This window comes from Cydia splendana, chromosome 10 (assembly GCF_910591565.1).
Source record: "Cydia splendana chromosome 10, ilCydSple1.2, whole genome shotgun sequence".
NCBI classification, from domain to species: domain Eukaryota; kingdom Metazoa; phylum Arthropoda; class Insecta; order Lepidoptera; family Tortricidae; genus Cydia; species Cydia splendana.
Window position 1 is genome coordinate 20,382,091 of NC_085969.1, and position 25,042 is coordinate 20,407,132.

The 25,042-nt window shown below is 39.6% G+C and overlaps 1 protein-coding gene and 1 long non-coding RNA gene across 2 annotated transcripts in view; one reads left to right on the forward strand and one right to left on the reverse strand.

Moving 5' to 3' along the window:
• LOC134794433 (uncharacterized) overlaps positions 1–25,042 on the forward strand; it is a 399,097-nt gene that overhangs the window by 201,587 nt on the left and 172,468 nt on the right. The window contains exon 4 of the mRNA XM_063766246.1: positions 13,608–13,636. The gene's annotated coding sequence lies outside the window, so the exon portion shown is untranslated. The remainder of the gene's footprint in view (positions 1–13,607; positions 13,637–25,042) is intronic.
• Positions 21,335–25,042, reverse strand: part of LOC134794469 (uncharacterized) — a 585,842-nt gene continuing 582,134 nt past the window's right edge. Inside the window, exon 3 of the long non-coding RNA XR_010144674.1 lies at positions 21,335–21,388. This is a non-coding gene — a long non-coding RNA (uncharacterized LOC134794469). The remainder of the gene's footprint in view (positions 21,389–25,042) is intronic.

Consider the following 25,042-nt stretch of genomic DNA (forward strand, 5'->3'; position numbering starts at 1 on the left):
GCTAAGAAAAAAAATATCCAGAAAGGCAAATGAGGCCTACGTTTGTATGAAAAGGCGATTTCGCGCGGTTCCTCCACTTTCGTCTTAAGCGCAGTTCATTACGGGCCTCAGATGCGCCTATTCACGCGCCTTTTCTGCCGTCGCTACATGAATGGGAACCATTACTGTCGCGGCTCTTTTGTTTATGGCGTGTAGCCACTTTCTGGCTGAGTATTCACATTGCCTAGAGATTTTCTTTAGAGTTCGACTCTCTGGCGTTTGTAGGTACATCAGTTGCTATCGGTCCCCTATTTCACCACGGTGACAGGTGCGACAATTATAAAATGTCACTGTTGCTGACGTCACAGTCATCCATGGGCTACGATTACCGCTTACCATCGAGCGGACCGTATTCCTGTTTGTCACCATCATTGTATTATTTAAAAAAAATTTTTATTATATCGGCAAAAAACAGGTATTTATCTTGCGAAGTTTATGATGATGATGACAATTGTCTTTCGGTAATTGTTGACGGGAAATGAGTTCTGTCTGTGTCGGAATTTCGTGACAATTGTCGTATTTCTTGTGACAATTGTCATAAGCTTCGCAAAATAAGCAGGTACTTATTTATTGGCGAAATAAAGGAGTTTTTTTTTTTAAATTAAAATGTTGGTGGCAAACAAGCATACCGCCCGTCCGATGGTAAGCGCTTACCGTAGTCTATGGAGGCCTGTGACAGTAACAGTGATGTCGACAATTGTCGCACCTGTCACCGTGGTGAAATAGGGGCCAGATATATCGGAGCGGCTAAGGTGCTCAGAAATATCTGAACGCAGACTTTATCAAAACAATAGAGGCGAGAGAGTACATTTCGTTGGCCCTTGCACCGAAATTACTGTTGCGACATTACTGCTGATTTAAATTAAACAAAAGAGTAACTACAGTAGGTGCAGATAATATGCTAGAACAGTACGGTTACCATCAGTTTGTCACTGACATAAACGCCGTCGAGAACGTAATTTACTTTCTATACATCCCGTTTGCACTAATATGCGCGTGCGAGCGAGATGTATAGAAAGTAAATTACGTTCTCGACGGCGTTTATGTCAGTGACAAACTGATGGTAACCGTACAGAACCTACCTGGCTTGGTAAAGTAGCATGTCGCTTTGAAACTGAATGAAAGACTGGACGTATTTGCATGACCTGGATATTGGACTAGGCAACCTGGGAACATTAAATATGAGTAGACTTCAACTCGGCATTTCTAAAGCTACGTCTTTGTAAGTGGCTCGTCCAATGTTGCTTATGGTCATGGGCTACGGTGACCGCTTCCCATCAGGTCGCTCTTCATGTCGTTTCATGACTATCACATCAAAAATATGTATGGAAGGACGTATAAGTGAAGTTGCGTTAAATTGAATAAATGGCTCAGTAAATTTATAGACGAGTCTATCGCGAACTTATTTTATTACCTTTATTTTTATTTGTTCAACACGCGAAAGTCTTAAATATTATAATGGCTATGTAATTCAGAAAATATACCAAATTTATAATAAATCGACAAAAATAATTGTATAAGTATGGATCCTGCTCACAAAACTTCAATAGAATCAAGAAGCAAGAAAAAGAAACAAGCTTTTGTACGAACTCAGCAATAGATGGGTCAGACACATTTCAGTAAAATGTATCTTCTGTGGATAATACAATAAAAGTTAACGACCCGAGTACTTATATATCACGTTTCTTCACGTATCCCGCCTAGCGTAAAAATTAGAAATACTTTATTTGGTGTAAAACATAAAACTTAACCTATACTTATACATCTTATTCTAATATATTCTAACACCAAAATGGATGCCACTCAGCATATGCCGACGACTAAGGGTAACATTCCATTTCTGACCGCAGCTGCACTACTGGTACTGAACGCGTCGCTGTTACTGTCAATTTCCATAGTAAAATTGACAGTCGTGCAGCTGCGGTTGGAAATGGACTGTCACCTTAAGATACTTAGGGCCACTTGCACCAATCAAATTAGTGCGGTGGTGCAAGTGGCCCTTAGTTGGCTAAGCGCCACTTGCACCAACTTACAAACCCGGGGTTAACCGGTCAAACCTGGAGTTACCATGGTTACCAGTACAATTTGACACTAAGTTAACGGTTTAACCGGGTAACGCCGGGTTATTGGGATGGTGCAAGTGGGGCTAAGAAATTAGCTTAGATTCCCTTAACTTTGCGACTTCAACAGGAAATAGTGAACGATCGTTAACTCGAGTTAACCATACAATAAAATGTGTATGATTCAGATGCGCGTTTTATTCGGAAAATTGAATAATAAATCCGTTCTGCAACACCAACGATAGGTTTCCGTATTCAACTACACTAACTGAAAACTCCACGATAGTTCAAAACAATGGAAAAACTGCCTTTGTTATTCTCAGCAGAGGTTTGTTCCACTTTCAGCGGATGACGTTTGGTCTGATAAAAGGCGTCACAAACACAGTAAAATCAGGGGTACGAAACTCCTCCCTTCGGGCAAACTCGGCTCCGTTCGGCTCAGCATTGCTCCGAGCAATTATTAGGGTTGACACAACTTGACGTCCCTATGAGTGCACGACCACAGATAAGATAATGGCTTGGATTTTGACAACCCTAAATAGCCGAAAGGGATAGTGCCATATATTAGAAAGGGATAGCATGATTCGACCCTGAACCGCTGTCAAATTTCGGTTTTGGAGGAAGTTTCCTTTCTGTACGGTAGTACTTTTATTTATTCTGTGGTTTTGTATTTCCTTAAAGTTGCGTTCGGCGCTCGAGGTCACAAACTTGGATTATTCGGTAGGCTAACATCATAAACAAGTCTGCAAAAAATCAGAACTACAAGATTTGACGCAAACGCTAAATGTATAAAATTACTGTATCACTACACCTTATTATAAAACAAAGTGCCCCGCCGCCTCTGTCTGTGTGTATGTATGTTCGCGATAAAATCAAAAACTACTGCACGGATTTTCATGCGGTTTTCACCTATCAATAGAGTGATTCTTGAGGAAGGTTTAGGTGTATAATTTGTTAACTAAGGTTTTGTGTAACTCGTGCGAAGCCGGGGCGGGTCGCTAGTTACATATAAACTCGATACTGACTGTCTAATGTAGCACGACGGTCAGAATTTTCTGCTTTTAGACGATAACTTTTTATCATCCTAACATAAATCTATGAAATTTAGCAAGAATCTTGGGACTGTTCCAGACTATCCCTCCCAAATTTTACGATTCTTATATTATATAAGTTACCATCGAAAAACTGAAAATTCGCATGTCCAAACACAAGTCGTCAAACGTCGTTCAACAAAAATATCTAATTCGTCAGCTTCATCTCCTATTAGAACTAAACGCTTGAACGGAATTTTCAGTGCCACTAAACTGCCTCGATAGTAAAGTTCATCTTACAACGGGGATCGACGTAGCAATTATTAATGACTGCGAGCGATCGGCCCGACACGAATTCACTGATGAATTAATCAACGGACCGATGTTCGTTTAATTATGAACTCTATGTGTGCGTGAAACGGTCTTTAATAGTTTGACAGGTACATGACTTGTACCTATGTGTTCTTCTAATTGCTTATAAAGGGCGAGTCGAACGCCGAGCCAAACCAGTATAACAATTACTTACCTGAAACTTACCTAACCGATTTTATAGGTTATTAATGTTTTTGATAGCTTAATAAATAAACAATAATACTGCAATCTCACCTTTACTGAAATATTGACCGTTTCCGAAAAAGAACAAAAACTAAAAAATGTAGCTTGAAGTGTAAGGATCGCGAGGTTATAGCTAAAGTGGTTGAGCCACTTTTGAGCTTTAGACTCACTTACATTTAGGAATGCTTCCTGTTGGACAGTGAAATTTGTTTAATAGTAAACTCTATGTGAGCGTCAAACGGTATATAATCGAATGATACCTATAACTGCAGCTTCTATTTGAATATCGGGCTAAAGTCTATCGCCAATAACTGGGATGTTATTCCTCCTAAAGGCGAGTTCGTAGCTTGATAACCGATGTAATAGCGCTCTTTGATTAAGCATAGTTGTTACGGATCCAGAGATCACGTAATGCTGGTTTTTTGAAAGAACTGTTCTAGCAATAAATGAGAATTTACTGCAAAGCTGCTTGAGTAAGCTTCACGTGTGCATGTGATCCAAAATCAAAAGCCAATAGTTGGGAAATCATATTGCTAAAGTTAGTCTAACGGTTACAGGTTTCCTAGGAAACTGGGACGGTAACTTAATAGTTATAAGGATTCTGTAAACTACCGGCCTTAGAGTATAGAGTATTTCCTAATAGACCGCAATTCCAATTTCGTCCATAAAGTAGTTAAGGGCGATGTGTAATGAATCCTTGTGTACGTCAGCTGCCGCTCCGATGGTGGGTTTACATGTTCATGTGACCAGCTGACGGTCTTTCTACCGCGATATTCATGTTGGCTGACCAGTCAAAGTCTCTACTGCAAGTACCGCAAACTTATAGTCATTAACTAAGGCTGAGTATTTGTGGCGCTTGAGAATTATAAATTAAATCTTCATCTACAAAAGTATTAACTTTAATCTAGCAAAGAGGCATTGTTATATTACTCTAACTTCCCTAATACGCGGAACGATTGTCAAACGCAGTGACGTCACGGATGACGTCACAGTTCCGAGTTCCGGCATCGCCATTTCCGGTTGATTTGCCGTTCCGGACGTGCGGGCTGGATAAACAAAACGGAAAATAAATTGGCACAATTTTACATACGTATTGAATTGAACAACAGATAAGGTTGTGAGTTCAATCAAACGTTATTTATTTGTGGCCTTCCATCAGTAAAGGGCCCTTATGATAATTTTAAAAGTGGAAAAATTGTTGCCCTGGTTGACACTTGAACCCACGACCACTGGATCGCTCGCCCAGTGCTATGCCATCTCAGCCATCTGAGCTACTCTTGTTACCTCACCCAGTCCAGCGAACATTTCATCTACCGTAAGAGTGTTGTTGTAAACGTAACGTTACGTAAACGTAAAGTACTTGTATTCCCCATATTTCTCTACGCCGCTGAGACGTGGACCCTGCGGGAGAGTGAGAGGAAGAGGGTGGATGCCCTGGAAATGTGGTGCTGGCAAAGAATGCTTGGGGTATCGTGGACCGAACACCGCACCAACGTCTCCATACTCCAAGAGCTCGGCATCAAGCAGCGTCTATCCTCCATCGTTCAAGCTCGCATCCTCACCTTCTTTGGACACGTTTCTCGACGTGGAGATGTATCCAAAGAGCGACTGGTGGTGCAGGGCAGATTAGAAGGTACCCGAGCGCGAGGAAGGTCGCCCATGAGGTGGACGGACCAAATAAAGGCAGCAATGGACGGCCCCTTGCACGAATGCGCTAAGCGCGCAGCCGTCAGGGAGGAGTGGAGGCGAGCCGTCAAACGTGTCACAAAGGGAAACTTCCAATGATGACCACGACCGCTCTGTCAAGAGTGTCCCGATCAAGACGAAGAAGAGTGTTGTTATACTTCTTAATCGCTCCGGAGTTTTAAGTCATATTGGAAATTCACCAGTAACCAATGTGGTTCTGGAATTAATGATATCCGTAAATAATATAAATCCTTGTAAGAAAGTCCAGTCAATTAACAATTAACTATTAAAAATTGCTTCCTTTCATAAGAAATGTCTGTGGTTAGCTAAAGTAAATACCAGACAGATAAGGAAGGGTGGATCAGTCACGCGATCTGATGGATTGCAACCAGACGGTGCCTACTCCGAGTAACAAAGTGGAATACCTACTTGAGACTTGCAATATGTTTTGATGTTTATTTGGGCACAAACGGTACATATGTTTAGGTTTAAAGATATTTATTCTCATAAAAGACATACAAGTCACTTACACGAGAACAAAGTTACACAGTAAAAGTAATCCTATCTACGGTAGCATGCAAAAGTAGCTCGAGAGGTACACGCTCACGCAACTTTAGGGCTTTTACAGTACCATATATATAAACAGACCTAGGGGCAGAAGCCCGATACGTTGGACTGACCAGGTTCGCACCACCCTCGACACCACCGTACACGACGCTCTTCACGATGCAGCAGATAGAAGTGTGTGGCGCCGAGTGGTCCACACAAAACTATTTCGACGAGATGGTCACGACCCTCAGCATTGAGGAAACCGACGCGAGGAGGAGGAGGAGGAGGATATATAAATAAACAAGAATTGCTCATTCAAAGGTATTAGATTAGATATTTATAATGATATTGTTGTCTGGCAACAGTGAAGAGGGATATGGAAGAAGCCCAAATCACACCTGAGACGACCCAGGACCGTGAAGCCTGGCGAAATAAAACTAGGAGAGCCGACCCTAAATAATGGGAAAAGGACACGGAGAAGAAGAAGAAGAAGAATGATATTGTTGTCTGGGTCACAAGTAGGGTTGCCAGATATACTATAATATATAGTATTATACTATATTTGGCCTCCGTATACTTTATGAAATACGAAACACATAAAGTATGCTAAAATACTTTATTTTATACTGAAACTAGAACAAGCAAAAAATATGTAAGAAATAAAGAAATACTTTATTTTTTCTGTGTATACTTTATTTTTTGATCCTTTAAACCGCCAAATACTATATATCTCAAAAAATAATCTGGCAACCCTAGTCACAAGCTTACTACGGGGCTTAGTCAACTTGTGTAAGAACGTCCTATAATATATATTATATTTATGTATAGAATCAGGCGTAGGTACTTATTAAATAAATACTAAACATTTTTGGGGACTTATTTATAAAATATAACCCTGCAATTTTGAATGCTGGCATTCTTTATTAAATCGAGCTTCAATTGACGGCCCTAAAATACCTGAAAGAAGGCCCATTTTTAATTTGAAGATTCTGAATTGAGTGCCGTGAAAGAAGCGAAAAAGGCTTTGTGATAAGGGTGACTTTGACAAATGAGGCGGTCTATGATAAGAAGATAAGTTAGGTGAAAGTAGTGGAAAGGGCTGTTTTAGAGTGCCATTTAGAGCCGGTCCTAATGTAGCTCAAATAAGACCTTAGGTACTTATTTACCTTTTCTTTTCTAGTACTTACCTACAACTTGTTTTGACATATTGTGCTTTCTGTCAATAATTAAATACCTATATTAAAGTTACATCGAATAATAATTCAGGTCATTTTATTGTAAAAGCAATTATTATATTTAAAAAATGAAGGCACTATCTTACGTCATAATTTTATCGACATCGACTTATAGTAAGTTTTACTTGTCCTCGCACTTTTTCAACGTCATATGATATGATATTTATCAAATCGTATGGTGCCATGGCAACACAATTGTCTAATATCGTTCGAGAAATGGGCCCCAAAGCGGGGTATGTTATGAGTTTATGACGAAGCGATACCGATATCCAACACAAATTTAGTCACATCACATGCTAAAATTGACATCTACTTGCAAAGTTGTATTGGACATTGAAAGGGTTAATTGGTTATCTAGCCGCTTGGTTATCCCTACTCGAGACTAGACTAGATTGAAACTTGGGAGTTATATAGGAGTTGCGTTCAAAGACTTAATTAGCTCTTACAGCTCAGCTGTGAGACCTGCTTACAAATACATACTTACTACATAGGTATATCATTGACATATATCTAAGGACGGGCCTTACGTGCAATAAGAATGGGGCCAGTACAGCGGTGTGCCGCACACGAATTCGAGCCAATCGTGCAGTCTAACGCCACAACGCGATTGGTTGATGAGTTCGCATCACGCGCGCGATTGGTCGCAACTAGTTGCATTAGACTATACGATTGGCTCGAATTCGTGAGTGCATCGCTGAACTATAACCATTCTTAGAGCCCGTAAGGCCCGTCCTTAGATATATGAGCCTGGCCTAGCCTAGTACCTATATGAGCCGGAGCCATTTATAAATGTTCTATGATTAACCTCTAGCGTCCGACATTACTATTGAATTGAAAGTGTAATGATTCAGATTGCGACTGCAGCAGAATTACTGCTGCAACGTTACACTAGTGCGGAAACATTAGCAGTTTATCAAGAAAATTGACAGTAACATCGCCTGTTTCTCGTTGCAGCCAGTTTGCAGCGCTGCAGTTGCGAAAAACTAGAACCGTCCGTCAAATGCACACGCATTAAAGAATGACTCACGCTAAACTGGGCCGAGCCCGGGCCGGGGCGTCCGACATGTCATTATCTATGACGGCTGATCGGTGATCACGTGGTGCTTTCCATAAAAAACGAAGCGCCCGGCCCCGGCCCGGTCTAGCGTGAGTCATCCTTTAAGCTTTATAAGTAGGTGTAGAATTTACCGCGGTTGGAGTATCGAGACAAACCTTACTGGTTTAATAATACTTTTGTAATTAAGTTTAGATATTGTGTTGTAATTACCTGAATAAAAAAAAAACAGATTTGGCTACGGACAGATTGCCTGATTCCTGCTATACATTTACCATACTATAGGTACATACTACATAATACTATACTACATACATTATGTAAGTACCAGCGTGTTTAATAAATTAGTCCCAGTCTTCACCCTCATTTGGGTGCAATAAGCCTTTACCCTGTCCCACAAAGGCCGTAATGACATTAGCGTGATGCTGTGACGCTGTGAGCCGCCCGCGCCGTGGCAAACAGACGTATGTCCAATTAGGCTTGTGGAGAATAAGGCTCACATCACAACGTATACTGAATAGCGTTATTTTGGTAATAATACCTTTATGTTTATTTGAGAATAATGGGAACTCACTGTCAAGGCGTTCAAAAATATATAAAAGTTGGAAGAGTTCAAGGAAATTTTAAAGGTAATAAAGAAAATTATCGTTTGAAAATGGAAAAATTCGTTCTCACGCAAAAATTAAGTTTCCAAGTGGTTGTAACTGTTGTAAGACGATATACCTAGTCTTCAAACATGTTCATGAAAAATGTAAGTATGTGTGTTGCGAGCAGGTACTTACAGTCTACTACTGCTACTAGTAGTACCTACTTACAGCCTTACCGACGCTGTTAGGTATAATTTTGCATTTGGTTGGTGCCATGAAGCTAGGTGAATAAGCAACGTCCTTTATGTCACGACGCCATTTTGTTTCCGTCGAGCTTAAAGTGAGCTTGCACATGACGCGAATACGCGCAGAATTATGAAAAAATTCAATATTTTAGGTGCCATTATGACAGTTGGTGTTATGTTTTAGGCCCGCTCAAGCTTGTTTTTGGTTATGGGGGTGGTTGAAGTCGATTTTAGGTTGGTTAAGTATGCAACAACCTTTACGTCACAACGCCATTTTGCTACGCGCAGAATTATGAAGAGCTGCTTTGAAAAATTCAATGTTTTAGGCGCCTTTATGATTCTTGGTGTTACGCCAACGTTCGTTGCGGCAGTACAGTCGAGCTCACAAACATCATTACAAGCCAACGTTCCAAAAATGGATTTACTATCTAAAGCCTACGGCTACCACGAGCTTGACACTGACAGCGTCAACATGAGTCACTGACAGTGTCAACTGACATAAACGTCAACGTCTACGTAATTTACTTTCTACACATCTCGCTTGCACTGATATGTCAGTAGGTACCTACGTAGAAAGCATTGACGCTGACGTATATCTCAGGACGGACCCTACGGGCACTAAAAATGGTACTAGTTCAGCGGTGTCACTCACGGATTCGAGCCAATCGTGCAGTCTAACGCAACTAGTTGCGACCAATCGCGCGCGTGATGCGATCTCATCAACCAATCGCGTTGTAGCGGTGTCACACCGCTGTACTGGCCCCATTCAAGCCCCATTATTATTGCTCGTAAAGCCAGTCCTGAGATATACGTCAATGGTAGAAAGTATGTTACGTTCACGCTAGCGTTTATATCAGTGCCAAACTGGTGGTAGTCACACTGACATTCACATATTCGCTAGGGTGTACGTAACTTACCTTTTGGCATATTAGCAGTATTGCAATGCGACATTACTGCTGACTGCCATTCTCGCCTATCTGCAAGCTCACTATCGGTTCTGAAGAGTTTATACTGCAATAAAATATATATTCGTTTTCTTTTTGCCAGTCATAATACGAAAATTAGCTACTTAGATACTTTCTTATGTTGAAGGGAAAAGCCTCGAATCACTTTCGTAATTAAAAAAGTTTTACCGCCCATTTGGCTTATTAATAATTAATTATCTCCAAGCGATTATTAGAGAACTTAGAAAGAATATGCTTGGTCTTTGCAGGAAAATGCCAATAATTTCGCTAAAACGGTCAAAAATAGGAAATGAAATTGGTCGGTAGGTTTACCCATTTTCGCCCATTTCCGAATAGGTACTCGCAAAGAATGTAACGTTACGGGAAAGTGAAACAAATGACATAAATATCCTTACGGTAGACGACTATAGTTATTTGTACAACAAGAGATCAAAGTTTGATATTTCTTCGAGTGCTTATTTTGAGTCCCGTGCAAGCGAAAGATTCTATAATAGATTCAGGAGCGTAGCGAGTGAATCTAATTTAGAATCTTGAGCGTAGTAAGGGATTCGAAAGCGCACGAGATGTAAATAACTTTGATCTCGTGTAGTACACAAAATTTTTCACCCTAAGCAGTGAGAACATACCTAGAGGGACAGAGATAATAGAACCCAAGTATATCGAACTTATATTAGACCCCGCATGTTGAAATGACATTTGACTATAAATATCACTTGAATGACATTTTGTCTCGCTCAGTGAGCAAAATTCGATTTTGCTCACTGAGTGAGACAAAATGACTTAGTGAGCAAAATCGCATTTTGCTCACTGTTTTTAAGAAGCAAAGTACCCTTGTTCTAGCTGCTGAGGTGAAAAATACATATGTATATTCAAATGGAGTGCTTCCGTATACGAGTAAGTATGTATATTGTGAATTTGCTCATAAGAAGCATTGACTTAGCTATTCGCGATATGGAAGACAAATGAATAATTGATGTTCCTTGGTTTGTCAAAGAGATGTGACGTAGCTACAATTAATTGCTACTTTGGTGCGAGTTTTTTTTTTTTTTTTTTTTTTTTTTTAGGCAACAAACAGTCTTGTACAAAAACTTATATAATAATATGATATGTGTTAATAGACCTTGAGTGCCCTACCTTAATAAAAGAGTTCTAGATGGAATAAACTTACACGTTTAAAGTAACTTAATAAAGAATAGTGAACAATACTATACTGTACAGTCACCTGCATTAATATGTTACACAACGAAGGCCGCAAAAATATTTGACACGATCTTATTTGTAGAGCCATAAAAGCGTGTCACATATTTTTGCTGCCTTCGAAGAGCAACATATTATTGCAGGTGACTGTACATCACTCACACTTATTTGACAAGTTGAAAAACTATCCGCAAGTCTAATCACTTTGCAATAAGCCTATTCTTAATGGTTATTTAACTGTGACGCCTAATGGTTTCTTAAATTTTTCATTAAGTATAGTAATTAAACAAACATTCTTAATTTTTATTTCAAAAACGAGCCAAGAGCAAACCGCGTATATCGAAAATCTAAATTTCGTTGTTAGCGTTGATATATCTCAGTAAAGTTATCTTTCAAACCACCTGCTTATTGCAAAACAAACCTTTTCATTGAAGAATAATGGCTACAATTGCTTAACCTTTCCACACATGCAACAAATCGTACCTAATTAACCTGCTACACCATCCGTCTTCGTTTCATTTAAAATTTAACGGCCGTGATGCGAAAACAGATGGAGATTACAAAAACAGGGCTTAATACAGCTGCAAGATTAATCAGAGGGAGCGAATAAATCAAGTCGCACGACGATTCCGCGACATATTAGTCCTGGTGACATACGGGTGTGGAAAAACGCTGCGATGTTTTTGTCATGCAGTCATATAATGTTACCGGGATAAAGGCCACTTTCGAAAGAAAGCCGTCTGGCGTCTGGCATGACATTTCGAAGATAGTGGATCATATTTTCTGGGTGAGATCAGCCCAGTCCCACTGTCCCCAGTAAAATTTCCGCTTTGCCAGTAAAATTTCAGCGGTGCGCAATAAAAGCGGAAATTATAGGTACTAAAATTTCACATAAACGTTGGAGCGTAAGCCAATAGTTGCTCTGCCGCACTGAGAAGATTGTTTATTAGACCTTTCTTGTTCACATCGTCCGAACGAGTGTAAAAAGCTTTTATTTATTCACAATAACGTATCTATTAACTGCTATCATTAGACAAATTTTCCTTCGGAAAAAAATAACTAAAAAAAACCGGGCAAGTGCGAGTCGGACTCGCGCACGAAGGGTTCCGTACCATAATGCAAAAAACGGGAAAAAAAAACGGCCACCCATCCAAGTACTGACCCCGCCCGACGTTGCTTAACTTCGGTCAAAAATCACGTTTGTTGTATGGAAGCCCCACTTAAATCTTTATTTTCTTCTGTTTTTAGTATTTATTGTTATAGCGGCAACAGAAATCATCTGTGAAAATTTCAACTGTCTAGCTATCACGGTTCGTGAGATACAGCCTGATGACAGACGGACGGACGGACGGACGGACGGACAGCGGAGTCTTAGTAATAGGGTCCCGTTTTACCCTTTGCGTACGGAACCCTAATTATCTTTTTTTCGACGTGTTTTCCTTGGCGTTCCTCGACCCACCATAGGATCGGCAGCTGACATTCTAGAGGCTTTACTTTACATCTTCCTTAACAACTTTATCGCCCGGGAAGCTATGGTCATAAAATCTACTTGTCCTTGTTGTTGTGTTGTATCTATTTGTACATATTTTATTATGTAACTTTAATCTATGTTCAACTAAATAAATAGTTTAATTTGTACTTAACGTGCATGACGTTATTTTTCTGCGACTGCTGAGTTCCCGTCCAAAATTGTTTTACGTATGTTCAAGTAAACATAAGAGTGTAGGCCAATAATGAATGTGCCGCGCTAAAAGGACTCTTTATCAGACCTTCCCTGAACCTTCAAACATCCTAATGAGTGTACACAGCTAATTGCTGTGTTTGGCGTTTTTCTTCAACGAATTATGACGCCATTAGGACGACTGTTTGAAAAGGGATTGGAGTGTCTGAACTATTATGCTTGTGCGTGGTGTCGACATATGTAGGTATAATAGCGTTGTTAGATACTTAGTACAAATAGTACTACAGTCTGTTCGAAAAGAGAAGAGTCGTGGAATGTGTTGGGCCCCATACATTCCACGACTCTTCTCTTTCCGCACAAACTCTACCTTACTAACTTACTTGAGAGTCACACAAATCCGCCTCTCAATTTAAAACTACACGTTTAAATTTTATGAAACTTGAACATAAAGATTTACGTAACATAGATTTACCTATGTCTGAAGCTAGGTTTTGTTACTTAAATTTTTATACAAAGAAAATAGCTATTAGAAGTTTTGTATGTAAAATTTATCCAACTGTAATTTCTTAGCATTCAAATCTCTAGCAATGTAAACTAGCACTAGTCATTATGTACTTGAATGTTCATGTCAAATTCATGTTATTTTAGAATAGTAGTGGTAGTAGTAAAAGACGTTGTAAAATTACTACCTGGCTTTCCCTAAAAGTGTTTTTTTTGTTTCAGAGTAACTCCAGAAGCTCCTGTTGAATTCGGTAAGTATCACTGACCACTCCTCCCGCCCTTAGTAGGTACTACCCTGGTACTACCATACTTTTAACCCTCGTTTAACACCCTTAGGGAGTAAATTCTGAGATGAGAATTTGCCTTTATAACATTGTAACTTTCCAGGATGTAACTATCTCATCATTCACGAAGGAGGACAAACATACATTATATAATATTAATTAATTTCTAGTCTACGAACGAACTAGAATGATTAAAGAAGACTGACTAGAGCTCAAAAACCGGACAAGTGCGAGTCGGACTCGCCCACCGAGGGTAGCGTACTTTTTATTATTTGTTGTTATAGCGGCAACAGAAATACATCATCTGTGAAAATTTCAAGTGTCTATCACAGTTCATGAGAGCCTGGTGACAGACAGTCGGACGGACAACGGAGACTTAGTAATAGGGTCCCGTTTTTACCCTTTGGGTACGGAACCCTAAAAATGACCCCACGTGTGCCGCGAGAGATTCAATTGTACCTACTACACGCAGCTTGCCAACGTCAAATTTTGCATACTACATACTTACACAATTTTATTTTCGCCAATCAACACTTTTATTAACCAATCATAACTTTTTTTGACCACTAGCTTTTCGGTGAAGGAAAACATCGTGAGGAAACCTGCATACACCTGCGAAGATATTCAAAGGTGTATGTGAAGTCCCCAATCCGCATTGGGCTGGCGTGGGGACTATAGCCCAAGCCCTCTCGCGCATGAGAGAAGGCCTGTGCCCAGCAGCAGTGGGACGTATATAGGGGGAAGCGGGGCAGCTTGGTACATCTTTTTTTGAAATCGATTTTGTGCCCCAAAATGAACTCCAAATACATTTTTTTTATACTTAGTAGATGACAAATTTACTAAGGTATACAAAGTATATAATTTTTTGTTAAATTTATGGCCAGTAAAAGAGATATATGGATTTTAACAAAAAATGGGATTTGTTCAATTGTGCCCCATCTGCAGGGCACTTTGATACATTACATGGGACACTTTGATACATAATTTTGGGGTACTTTGGCACGTGAATCAAAGTGCCTCGTAAGTGTTTCGAACTGCCCCCCAGAGCACACTTTACAGATCAACTCAGTTAGCTGACCAGTAGTAAACTTTTAAAACATTATAAAACGGCTATTAAGTGCGGTGTTATTAGAACATACTACATTTATTAAGCAGCAGGTGCACTAATACTACAAAAAACAACTTTTAATGAAATCAGTGTCAGTTTTTGACAAACAGCTACTTTGGTTATTTTAACTTTTCTTTGTCAATTTTCTTTTTCTTTGTACGTTCGCTCTATTCAGTAAAAAGATTTGAAAAAAAAATTACAACAAAAAAACTGGCAGGGGCACTTAGATACACTAGAGGGGCACTTTGATATGTTCAAAACTGCCCCAATCTTTATTGTACCAAAGTACCCCAATGGTCAAATAATTTAAAAATAATTTATTAAAAATATACTATTAAGTATTACTTTAAAATAATAAGATAACCCTATTACTGAATAAACGTACTAAGCGCTCATTATGATGTTCATCCGGTAAAGTCTAAAATTTCGCACCACGACTCGATAAAAAAATCAGAATTTATTTACTATGCGACCGCGAAAACACGTTTTCACGCACCAAGCGGCAACGGCTGTCAGGAGATGTGCCGAAGCTCGTACCTCACTCACACATACAAAGCCACGTTTTAGTGTTGCAGGAGGTGAACATAAGTTTTTAGTTAAGGAATTAGTGTGGGTGTTCAAAACTACCCCGCTTCCCCCTAGGCTGAAATACTATTTATTATTATTTAACTTTTTTTAAATGGTGGGAAATAGTGTGTTGGGTAATATTCGAAGCTGCGGGTGGTGTATATTTATGGAGAAGATATAATATGATCACTGTAAATGTCATGGTGGGGTCATGCAAAATCTGTGCCCTTGCCATAGTTGGGCCGAATCCAATGGCATGTCACAGGCCATGGTAAAGATAAGTTATGCGAACAAGCATAATATCATGCTGTATGACACGTTTTTAGGGTTCCGTACCCAAAGGGACCCTATTACTAAGACTTCGCTGTCCGTCCGTCCGTCCGTCCGTCCGTCCGTCCGTCCGTCCGTCCGTCCGTCCGTCTGTCACCAGGCTGTATCTCACGAACCGTGATAGCTAGACAGTTGAAATTTTCACAGATGATGTATTTCTGTTGCCGCTATAACAACAAATACTAAAAACAGAATAAAATAAAGATTTAAATGGGGCTCCCATACAACAAACGTGATTTTTGACCAAAGTTAAGCAACGTCGGGAGTGGTCAGTATTTGGATGGGTGACCGTTTTTTTTTTGCTTTTTTTTTGTTTTTTTTTGCATTATGGTACGGAACCCTTCGTGCGCGAGTCCGACTCGCACTTGCCCGGTTTTATTATTATTAGTGTCAGTCTGGTGTCAGTCGACCTGGTTTGTTTCGAGGATTATTATGTCTATGTCCCATGCATTTCCATTAAAACAATACAAAAGTTAATAACGCCAGTCAAAGTCTGACAATCGTACACAACGCACAAAGCGCCCCCTAGCGGTCGTGAGACTCGGGACGTTACGATAACAAAGCCGTCTTGAAGTATGGAAAACAAGAAAATTGCTAACAGTTTATTTTTATACGGGAATTTAATGGTATAATTTTTCTTCATACAGGAAGTTAAAAGAAATACTTTGAGATCTGTTTTTTTTTTTAAATTTCTATATTTTTTAAAGTGCCCATTTTAAAGTAAAAGTAAAAAGTAAAATTTTATTTTTGAAATCTGGCAATTACATAATATATCAATTTTGTGGATCACACTAGGCTAAGCCTGTCCCGTGGCTCCATCTTTACGCATTATGTTAAGAGCGATTAAATATGTAAAAGGTAATGTATTTTATTGGGATAAAACGGATAAATTGCTAATTTTCTATCTATTTACCTAGATTTTATTATAAAATTAAACAAGTATCATCATCCCTATTATGGCGAGTGGCGACAAGCCGGGCTGACCGCGGCACGCTTGGACCCCGTCCAATGCCGTGTTATGGAGATGAGTTATTAACATAGGGGTTTAGATAGCGTTGGCAGGAACTCGAGTCCTGTGAGACTAAATTTGAAGATATCGACTCGTCTTTACGAGACTCGGCGCTTAAATAACTCCCGAGACTCTAAAGTCTCCGAATAAAGACTCCAAGACAATTTAATAGGTTATTTTTGGAATTAAAGCACATTTTACAGTTTAACTCACGTATTTATAGTCTTAGTAGTAGTTCTAGAGCTTTTATGTAAATAACAATAGCCGTTACAATGCGATTTGTATAACGCATCAATTTTACATGATAGTTGCATTTTGAAATTTTTTGTTAATAAATTAAGAGTTATCGAAAAGGATTCAAATCTCTACAAAAAATTTGAGCCTCTCACAAGTCTCGCAAATTACCAGCTTCGACTTAATTATTAGAGTCTAAAAACTGACTCGAGTCTGAGGACTCAAAAAACTCTCTCTCTAGTCTTAACAAACACTAGGTTTAGGCAAATGCTTTCATGCTGGAGGCTAAATGGCAGTCAAGCTATCCATATCAAATCATCATGGTTCAGGTATTCAGAAGAAATACTGCTATCGAAACCGTGGAATGAACAGTCACCTGCGGAATTTGCGGACCGATAAGAACTTCAAACTTCAAACCTTAAAAAAAACCGGACAAGTGCGAGTCGGACTTGCCCACCGAGGGTGCCGTACTTTTTAGTATTTGTTGTTATAGCGGCAACAGAAATACATCATCTGTGAAAATTTCACAGATGATTTTTCAGTTGTGTTTTTGTGTCACGTTTCATGAGATACAGCCTGGTGACAGACAGACGGACATACAGACGGACAGACGGAGAGACGGACAGCGGAGTCTTAGTATTAGGGTCCCGTTTTTACCCTTTGGACAGAACCATAAAAAGAGCGTACCTACTGCCATCTAAAAGGCCGGCAACGCACTTGCAACTCTGGTTTTGCAGGTGTCCTGGGCGACGGTAATTGCTTACTATTTGGCAATTCGTCTCCTCGTTTGCCTCCTATATCATAAAAAAACTGGAGGCTCAAGGTTCTCGACACGTCTAATAGTTTTCTACGATCTTAATTATCGTCATCTTTTTGGAGGCCTACCCAAAAAACCTTTTTGCCCTCGCTGGCATTGGTTCTATAAGCCCTGCCCTCTGCCATTTAAATGTTGCCTATGTCAAAGACCTTGGTTGTACCTAAATAGCAGCCATTTTAAATTGCCACATAACCTTAAAACACGCCATTTCCTGTGACAACAAGCTATTAGGTAGAACCCACCCAACCCTTCCACAAAAGGACGGAATTCAATACAAAATGACTGCCACTTAAGACCTTATGTTCCAAGTTATCAAAGATCCCTAATGGCTAAACGTATTAAGGTTCTTTCAATCCGTTTTCAGCCTTTCTGTGCCCAGGAAGTGTTCACAATAATAGGCACTTAATGATTTGCATTGACGTTTTTGATGTGGCTTTTAGCTTTATTTGAAAATTTTAAGTTAAATTGTGCTCTTTTCTGTTAAGGAATTCTCATCCGTCATTATACACCCTAATCAACCAAAAAGGGCGTATGTTTGAAGTGAAAACTTCTTCAGCGGCGCTGTGCACTTTTTATGATGGGGAAATAATGTTAAAGGGACAGGTCACGTGACCGTAAGATTCGTAAGACGTATAACGTGACCTGATCGAAAAACTGTTACAATGTCATTGAGTTTTCACTTCTGCCGGCACTCCCGGAGTGCAACCCGTTGTTTTTTATGTCTTATTCGCCGTACAGTAAGCAGCAGACGTATATACGTACTAAGGGAAGAGTACCTATTCAAAATTTTCTTTTCAAAAAATTTATAATACGTTCAAGAATATTGTATGCAAACTTCTGCCGCTGACTGTATTATTATGCACCCCTTGGTTTTTAGGGTTCCGTACCCAAAGGGTAAAGCGGGACCCTATTACTAAGACTTCGCTGTCCGTCCGTCCGTCCGTCCGTCCGTCCGTCCGTCTGTCTGTCACCAGGCTGTATCTCACGAACCGTGATAGCTAGACAGTTGAAATTTTCACAGATGATGTATTTCTGTTGCCGCTATAACAACAAATACTAAAAACAGAATAAAATAAAGATTTAAATGGGGCTCCCATACAACAAACGTGATTTTTGACCAAAGTTAAGCAACGTCGGGAGTGGTCAGTACTTGGATGGGTGACCGTTTTTTTTTTGCTTTTTTTTTGCATTATGGTACGGAACCCTTCGTGCGCGAGTCCGACTCGCACTTGCCCGGTTTTTTTTCAATTCGGAAGGATTTATTCTTTATTCCTACATACCGTTACGTAAACTCTCATGTATATTTATTGCTGGTTAAAAGTTACTTCGCGGTAAGGTAAAGTAATAGCGTAAAAATGAAATTTATTTCCGTATGAGAAAAGGAAAATTATACCATTTTGAAGATATTTGCAAGATCGCATAACTTCAAACTTCAACATTTATTCAGCAAATAGGCCACGAGGGCACTCAATTACACGTCAACATTGAATTTACATACAAGCAAAAATAATAACATCACTTACATCAACAATTATAAAACACAACTAACTGCAACTATACCAATTCAAACTAACATATTACAATTACTTAGACATGTCATATGGTCTCTTAATGCATGCATATGGATATTATTACAGATACAGTATGTAACTGATTAGGTACAGAAGAAGAAAACATTATTTGAGGGTATGAGGTATTTTCGACTTAAAATACGTGAGTGACCCGTTTTAATACATATGATATGATATGAAATTCAATCCACTCCGTTCCATATAAAACACCCTAGAGTTGAGTTACTGCTTTTTTAAGGTTCCGTCACACGAGCGCGTTTTGCAGGCGGCGCGTGAGCGGGGCGCGCCGCTTTTACATATAAAACGCTCACGCCCCGCCCGGAAAACGCGCCTGTGTGACGAAGACTTTAATGTATTAATAAATATAACGTTTCGAAATCATTTTAATTATTCGCAACAATCAGGCGATATTGGAACACACGTATGTTTTTACAAATATTGAAATACGAATACGTCATGTAATTGAATTACAGGCTCGCTGCCAAATTACTGTATAAATTATGGTAGAACCATCGTACGTAACGTATAATGCCTAATACGTTATACATGAATCTTTTCTTGTTAGTGGTATCATGTAAGTATTAGTATATAATCATAATTTTGTAGGTTTATCTTATTACGTTTAATGTTTATAGGTATACACGATGATTTTCAATCGGTGATCAGGAATTTTTTTTTCTAACTCAGTAATTGATGTAGATCACGTTGAAGTCGTAATTACATGGAAACAAACTTGTTTTTTTTTTAATCATAATTTTAATTTTGAGATCGATTTTATCCTGAAATCCTTGTCACTCTACTAATCGGTATCTATGAGTTATAACCTCTTTACAAACTTAATGGCAATTGATAATTTATGAGTAATAACTTGTCATTGTCATTGTCATCTGTCATAGATCCGTCAAATTTCCCGCCATATCGATGGCACTTGACGTATCGTAGTTACTTCATGTAGGATAACCATGTATTTAGTGATTATTAGTTTTAATTATGTTTTAACTTTTAATTAATTAAACAATGAGATAATTGCGTGAGACCTAGCCTAATAAGTTTAATTTGAGCTAGATATTAATATTTTTCTACTCCTGATCACCGATTAAAAATCTCGTGTATAAGATATGACTTTCGGTTAAATTTCTCTTTATAAGTTATGTATGACCCAATGGTTGACTGGTAGAGAATGCCTTTTGGCATTAAGTCCGCCATTTGTACTTTTTTCTGTTAATAAACGCGCTACATACCTTGATTAGCTAATACTCGTTTGTCTTTATCTGTTCTTTTGACTTATGTATTTTGTAAGAAAGGGGTAAAACATAATTTAACTAAATCAGGCCCGTAAAGTTTTATGAATAAGTAAATAAATTAATGGGCACTTCATTTCACATGCACCAACCAGCGTGACCGAGGTCGTATCAAAATAAAATCAAAACCCTCACAAGTTGTGAAATCAGAATAGTGCTCCCGATATAGTAGCAGACTGTACTGAAAACAAGCAAAGCACATTAGCTAACAGGCTGACGTGCAATTTGCTGATCAAAGGCAACCTAGGGCTTGGCTTGTTTCCCAGGGGCCTGCTGGTTTTGCAGAAATACGATTTCAAACCTGACACAGAAACATCCAATTTTGCAAAATACTGTGATACTGTATCACAGTATTTAGCAAAATTGGATGTTTACAATATTATACTAGCTAGCTCCGTACCCAAAGGGTAAAAACGGGACCCCATTACTAAGCGTAACATTCCATTTCTGACCGCAGCTGCACTACTAGTACGAACGCGTCGGTTTTATTGTCAATTTCCATAGTAAAATGAGTGGTAGTGCTGCTGTCGTTGGAAATGGACTGTCACCTTAGACTCCACTGTCCGTCTGTCCGTCTGTCTGTCACAGTTGAAATTTTCACAGATGATGTATTTCATGTTACTGCTAATATAACAACAAATAGGTACTAAAAAGTACGGAACCCTCGGTAAGAGAGTCCGACTCGCACTTGTCCGGTTTTTATTTTATGATATATGAGGCAAACGAGTAGACGAATCGCCTGATGGTAAGCAACCACCGTCGCCCATGGACACTTGCACGCTCTTTCTTAAAGGATGACTCACGTTAGACCGGGCCGTGTCCGGGCCGGAGCTTCCGGCGCTTACTTTTCTATGACATGACAGGCGATCACGTGATGCTCTCCATAGAAAATGCGCCGGAAAATCCGGGCCGGACACGGCCCGGTCTAACGTCATCCTTAAAGGTTTGAAAGTGGTATTGGTCCGGAATTACCGCAGGCGACAGTTCATTCATTCATTCATTTACACACAGTTCATTCCACAGTTTAGCTATGCGAGGCAGGACGTTTCTGAGGGCCTCCGCGAACCACGTCCGACGTGTTGCCTCTCTGTCGCACTTGTAAATTCGTACGTAAGTGTGACAGGGAGGCAGCACGTCGAACGTGGTTCGCGGTAGGCCCTCTGTTTGTTGGTTGTGTTTGTTCGCAGTAGCGGTTTGTCTAGTTATAAAAATAAATATCTCACATTGATATATATCTGTCGTAGTCAGATCGTATAATCCGCCGTATTACATTACGGCTAGCCGTTATCAAAAACAGGGGCGTTTTGAAATGCGGCGGTTCGACGATTAGCCGGATTGTCATTGCGATACGTTCTTCAATAAGGCGGCCAACGTTTAGCCGCATCGTACTACTATTTTAGATTGTAGAGTGACCAGTTCTTTCGGTCGCCTACGTAACCGGAATTTGACAATGTTTGCAATTTAATTTATTTTTACCATGGTCCCACCGCACTACATGTGTTTCTTTTCCAAAACATTTCCTTCACAACTTAAATAGACGGAGCCCCGCAAGCGGGGCTCCTATTTCTGGGCGGTTTGCCCTTCGGGCATCTGAAGCTACATAACGAACCTAACCTACTTACCTACCTACGCTTTTTTCCCCAAAGTGTAATGTTTTCACGGACGTCTCACTAAATCAATAGGTAGGTAGGTTAGGTTCGTTAGGTAGCTTCAGATGCCCGAAGGGCAAACCGCTCAGAAATAGGAGCCCCGCGAAGCGGGGCTCCGTCTAGTTAAGTTGCGAAAGAAATGTTTTTTGAAAAGAAACAGTCCGACGAACTCCAGATTTGATGGACACCCCAGCGTTTGTCAGGCAGCGCCACGGGTGTTAAAAATGGGAACTAAAAACTGTCAAAGCGGCGGCTAATGACTCGCTGTATTACATTACGGCTAGCCGTGTTGAAGAACGTATGGCGCCGAATACATTCCGGCGGATTCTCATTCAGCCGCATTCAATCCGGCTAATCGTTAAACCGCCGCATTTCAAAACGCCCCTGTTTTTGAAAACGGCTAGCCGTAATGTAATACGGCGGATTATACGATCCGACTGCGACATATCTAAGTAATGACGGGCCTTAAGGATGACTCACGTTAGACCGGGCCGTGTCCGGGCCGGAGCTTCCGGTATATCGTTTTCTATAGAAATCATCACGTGATCACCTGTCATGTCATAGAAAAGTAAGCGCCGGAAGCTCCGGCCCGGACACGGCCCGGTTTAACGTGAGTCATCCTTTACGGGCACTAAGAATGGTGCTAGTTCAGCGGTGTCACTCACGAATTCGAGCCAATCGTGCAATCTAACGCAACTAGTTGCGACCAATCGCGCGCGTTATGCGAACTCGTCAACCAATCGCGTTGTGGCGTTAGGCAGCACGATTGGCTCGAATTCGTGTGTGACACCGCTGTACTGGCCCTATTCTTATTGCCCGTAAAGGTGCCCTCAGATTACCAGTTCACCGGACGTTATCAGCCTGTCAGTTAATAGCAAAAGGTGACAGTTCCGAACAACTGACAGGCTGATATCATCCGGCGAACTGGTAATCTGTGGGTGTGGGCCCCTTGAGGCCCGTCCTGTGATATCTCGGCTACTTTGAAATTACACCACTCCCCACCAAAAAGGCGTATATACACGTATATCTTACACTAACATACAACTTTTTGGAATTGATCTCAAAATTGCATAAGGATGAAGGGATAGTTTCGATTTTTGTCGACGGTTGTCGGGCCGGCACGATTCCAATCAGGGTTCGGAATTAGCAAATTTGAAAGGGAACGTGTATGGTTTTCTAATTAGGAGGAAAGGATCGACTTTGTAAGGATCAGCTGGGGTTTTGATTTGATTCTCCGTTTTTGGTTTCAAAGTTGTTATTTGATTAGCAATGTTAAAGACGTAGGTATGCATTTTTATTATTTTCGTCGCAAAGTGTAAAGAAATAGCAGATTGTGTCACAAGGGAGCGAAATGACATATTTACGGCGAGGGCGTACATTGAATCCTAAACGAAGCGAAAGATTCAAGTGTGTTACGCCCAAGATGGAAATAATTTTGCTACCATGTGACACATATACTGCATTTCACATCACCTATGTGACCTATGTGGTAATTACGATGCTTAAAATATTATTTAAGCTAAAAAATAATGTTCCAAAAATGTAAAAATAGTGTCCCAGAACAGAAAAGTGTTACTTTGATCCCTCCTAGCAGGGTATAAAAAGCCCTTTTTCAAATTTGTGATGTGAAAAACATGTGCAATTGTGCACCTGGCTATTGTGTGGTAACTCGACCAACACGGGCGATATGAAAATTGTAAACTTGAGTCATAAAACTTTTTTTTATATTTTACCATCGTAATAATTCTCTTCTTAGTTCATTTTGAGATTTATCAAAACCTTTATTATTTTAATCACTTTACCCCTTTCAAGATCCTTATCACATTAAACGAGTGACAGTAAATATAATCAAATTTTCTCACCGACACCTAACTGCTTTACCGTCACCCCCAATTATGTACATTGCTATTAATTCAATTACTTCAAATAATCCCAGATTCCCCAATATTCAACTAAACTTGTTCAAAAGAGCTTAAATGTACTAACAATTTAATAGTTCTTACGACCTTCTTAAGTTTAGTTAGTTCGAGAGAATTATTGCCATTATTGGCGTCAATCCTGTCAAGATAATACCAAAATGGACTGGATTGTTTGCTGTAGTAAATTAATTAGTCATTTTGAATGATGATGTGTGTGAAACCGGTATAATAACAGTTTATTACGGTATATTGATCGTCGAAGTCATACGACTAATGGCCCTAATAGGAATACTGTACTACAAAGGGAAATAGGGAATTGCCGGTAGATTGTGAAACGGGCCAGTAAAGGTGGCGTGTTTTTCAATTTCAATTGAATTATCATGGATACTGCTTACGAATACAAAAAAATTCAAGCCTAAAAATATTGCTAAGCTCAAAAGAACTAACAGTTTATTTAGGGACAAAAAGGGATTGGTTAAAAAATATGAAATCGGCATGTAGTGATATTGATATTCTAATTTTGAATTTAAATATGCCTCCAGAAGGTTTTCAGTAGACAAAGGGGCTCCTAAATCAACAAAAACACAAGGGAGCGTACCATTAGGCGGGATCAAATATTCCAAACATAATTGTGGAAGATATGTGGATTCAATGGAATTGGGATCTTCGATATGTTACGGGATTAGGTATGGATTGGTTCAATTATTTTGGAGATATGTAAGAAAATATATTATTTCTTCTCCCATTGTACTCTGTAAGAAAAAGTAAGATCAACCGGGGTAAATGCGTCAGTTGATGTAAATGTGTCTTTTAAATATTTCTTCTAAACGGAAAATTATAGAACTATTGCAACCCTCTCTCGAAATGT